General features: G+C 30.3%; 1 non-coding gene across 1 annotated transcript; it reads left to right on the top strand.

The window, feature by feature from the left end:
• Positions 1-407: 407 nt before the first annotated feature.
• Positions 408-514, top strand: LOC139865162 (small nucleolar RNA R71). Its single transcript, XR_011764685.1, has one exon. It is a non-coding gene; the product is annotated as a small nucleolar RNA R71 (small nucleolar RNA).
• The last annotated feature ends 3,768 nt before the right edge of the window (positions 515-4,282 follow it).

The raw sequence follows: 4,282 nt of genomic DNA, 5'->3' as shown, positions 1-4,282 counted from the left end.
AATTATTTCCAGGCCTTTGGTTTATGTATGAAATATTCTCTCTTTGTTCCATTGTTAATTCAATACTGAGACAATATTTTGTCAAATGTGGTCCTCAACACTGCTCACAACTAATTCGTATTGAGTGAATATCCTTAGTCATCTTTTCCATTCGTCTCTCGACAGCATCTATCTTTGCGGAAATGGAATCTAAGTCATGGCTAGAATCGGCTCTAGCTGCTTTAGATGATCTAACGATATCTTTTTCTTGGTGCCACTCATGTGAGTGGGAAGCAGTGTTATCAATAATTTTGTAAGCATCAGTTTCGGTTTTCTTCATAATAGAACCACCAGCTGCTATATCTATGTCTTTCCTTGTAGTGATGTCGCATCCTTGGTAGAATATTTGTACTATTTGACAGGTGTCTAAACCATGTTGCGGACATTCTCTTAACAACTTTTCAAATCTTGTCCACGCCTCATATAGAGTTTCATTTGGTTTCTGTGTGAACGTAACAATTTCTGCTTGAAGTCTTACGGCTTTAGATGCAGGAAAGAATTGTTTAAGAAATTTTTCAACTAAAATGTCCCATGTATCAATCGCCCCTTCAGGTAACGATTCCAACCAATCTTTGGCTTCTCCCTTTAAAGTCCAGGGAAATAACATGAGATATATCTGTTCATCCTCCACTTCTCGGATTTTAAATAGTGTGCAGATCCTATTAAAGGTACGTAGATGTTCATTTGGATCTTCCTTCCGCGCACCACTAAATTGGCATTGATTAGTCACCATGTGTAGAATTTGTCCTTTGATTTCATAATCTGGCGCATTAATGTCTGGATGAGTAATTGCGTGACCTTGGTCAGTGCGTTTAGCTCTCATTCGGTCTTCCATACTTAAAGGTTCCAGATTCTCCATAATTGAATTTGTTGAATCGGAATCACTAGAGGATTCTGATTTAATGGTTCGTTCCTCAACAATCTCTGTTTGTATGATTGGTGGTTCCGGAGGAAAGTTTAGTGGTTCAGGATCTACGAATCGTTCCTGAATATTCTCCGGATTCTCAATTGTGAGGTCGGGTTCAAAAAATGGATTATCGGAAATTTGAACTAGAGTACTTGGTCGACTGGATGACGATTCTAAAGAAAAATCAACGACAGTAATATTTGCTAAATGTCTTGATCTAGTTACAGGTGGTGAACGTACAAAAGGTGGTGAACGTCTTGCTCGGTGCATTCACTGAATATCCTATTAGTTTTTAAAAGGAAAGAAAAATTATAATAAGTTATCCAATCAATAGACTTTTCTGATTTTGCCCACGTTTCGAATAGCCAAAAGATGCAGCAGAGGGGCAGGATTCGTTTGGTCTCAATATAATTGAGGACTGTTTGGCTCCATTAACCCGGTCCACGTACAAATCCAACTATTACTACGAACCAGAAAATTTTGATGTCTATTAATTTAACCACTTAAAATAAATTTTCGTAATTTTAAGAAATTTAGATAAGAAGTAGATTAAAAATCTATGTCCTAAAACTAGAATAGCGAGAAATAAGAAAGAAAAAGAGTTCGTCGGAAAAAGGCCGAAAAAGAAAAATGGTTGAAAAATAAAAGGTGACGGAAAAATAAAAGAAACTTATAAAACTTAAAAACACTTGACTAACCTAACCTTATTACTACAACTAACTTAAAATTATAATCGCAAATTGAGATTACTAATTGGAATGATAATTGATACACAAGTAAAAGTCGTCTAAAAATATTAAAGCTTACAGGAAAAACTAAATCCCAAATGGAAATAACTTAAAAGGAAACTAAAACTTAAAAAGGCGTCGCAAAATTCTAAAGCACCTAAATCTTAGTCTAAAGAAAAAGCACTTAAGGAATTCTACGGCAAAGCCTAAAAATCTAGAAGTAAAAATAACTATGGCAATAGTTTAAAACTAAATATGAGCTAAAAATACAAATATTACGCTAAAACGATTAAAAAGGGACAAATTATAAAAATATACAAAAAGTTGTAAAAAGTACAATTTTTATAAAAATATTATTTTTATATTATTTTATTTATTAAAACTATTAATTTTACAATTTAATAAAACTAATTAAACTAAATACATAAATTAATTAAAACTTAAATTAAATACTAAATTAATTAAATATTTAACCCTAAATACAAATTAATTAATAATAATTAATAATACTCCGTATTTAATGCAGATTAGGGTTCTGTCAGGCGCGTGTCAGAGTGTCTCCGCGAGTCGCGGTATTCCAAGCAGCAAACCCCGCGAGTCGCGGGGTTCCAAAATTCAACTCTGGTACAGTTCAAAATTTGACGCGTTTTTTTTTTTTAAATAAAAATATTTATATAAATCTAGTTTTACGATTTTTATTTTTAAAATTATAAAGTAGTTCTATTTTTTATTCTAGTTTTTAAAATTATATATCCATAGAAATATTCTTAAATATCCATCTCTGGTTTATGTATGAAATACGATAAAATACTTTGATTTTATGCGAGGTGTATATAAAATAGCTATTATATTTTAGCAGAAAATACTATTAAATACGATACAATTTTACACAAGATATTTATTTATTTAGAGAATGGATATACTTAAACCTTGCTACAACACTTATAGGCAGTGTACCTAATCGTACAGTAGTGTAGTTTTTAGTAAGTCCGGTTCGTTCCACAGGGAAAATCTTTAAACAAAGCTTAACGTTATATTAGTTTACTTTTATAAAAATACAAATATATATATAAGTAATATTATTATTATAAAGGGGGTTTTTACCGTTTAATGACCGGTTTGTCGATTTTAAAACTTTAGTCGCAGTTAAAACCAAATGTAAAATATTAAAAATAAATACAAGACTTAAATTAAAGCGTAAAGTAAATAACGATAATGAAATTGCGAATAATAAAAGTGCGATAAAATAAACTTGCGATAATTAAAAAGTACGATAATTAAAAGTGCAATTAAATACAATAACAATAAAAATGCGATAATTAGAAGTGCAATTAAATATAAAATAAAGGAAATTAAATATGAAATAAAAGAATTATGCTTATTTAAACTTCCGTAATCATGATGTTTGACGTGTTGCTTTTTAGTTTATTCCCATGGGTTAATTGTCCTTTGTCCTGGATTATTTAATATGTCCGTCTGGTTTTTGTCCATAACAGTCCATCAGTCATAAATATAAAATGCGAGTGTCCTCGTCAAATTATCCTTATACCAGAAGTTAAATATTCCAACTAATTGGGGACTTAAACTGTAACAAGATTTTAATACTTTGTTTAATAATTACACCAGGATGTCGACTGAGTGTAACCCAAGGTTTTAATATTTTGTTATCAATTATACCAAGTGTCCTTGTACATAATTTCAACCCTGTTTTAATTATTCTAGTGGCTATTAATGGGCTTTATATTTGTTTAACTAAATGATAGTTTGTTAATGTTAATATAAAGATTTACAATTGGGCGTCCCTATAAATTACCATATACACTCGATCGGACACGATGGGCGGGGTATTTATATGTACGAATAATCGTTCATTCAACCGGACACGGGAATGGATTAATAGCCACTAGAATAATTAAAACAGGGGTGAAATTTTGTACAAGGACACTTGGTATAATTGATAACAAAATATTAAAACCTTGGGTTACACTCAGTCGACATCCTGGTGTAATTATTAAACAAAGTATTAAAATCTTGTTACAGTTTAAGTCCCCAATTAGTTGGAATATTTAACAACTGGTATAAGGATAATTTGACGAGGACACTCGCATTTTATATTTATGACTGATGGACTGTTATGGACAAAAACCAGACGGACATATTAAATAATCCAGGACAAAGGACAATTCACCCATGGGAATAAACTAAAAAGCAACACGTCAAACATCATGATTACGGAAGTTTAAATAAGCATAATTCTTTTATTTCATATTTAATTTCCTTTATTTTATATTTAATTGCACTTCTAATTATCGCATTTTTATTGTTATTGTATTTAATTGCACTTTTAATTATCGTACTTTTTAATTATCGCAAGTTTATTTTATCGCACTTTTATTATTCGCAATTTCATTATCGTTATTTACTTTACGCTTTAATTTAAGTCTTGTATTTATTTTTAATATTTTACATTTGGTTTTAACTGCGACTAAAGTTTTAAAATCGACAAACCGGTCATTAAACGGTAAAAACTCCCTTTATAATAATAATATTACTTATATATATATTTGTATTTTTATAAAAGTAAACTAATATAGCGTTAAGCTTTGTT

Source organism: Rutidosis leptorrhynchoides, chromosome 8, assembly GCF_046630445.1.
Source record: "Rutidosis leptorrhynchoides isolate AG116_Rl617_1_P2 chromosome 8, CSIRO_AGI_Rlap_v1, whole genome shotgun sequence".
NCBI lineage: Eukaryota > Viridiplantae > Streptophyta > Magnoliopsida > Asterales > Asteraceae > Rutidosis > Rutidosis leptorrhynchoides.
This window is presented reverse-complemented; position numbering and strand designations above follow the sequence as displayed.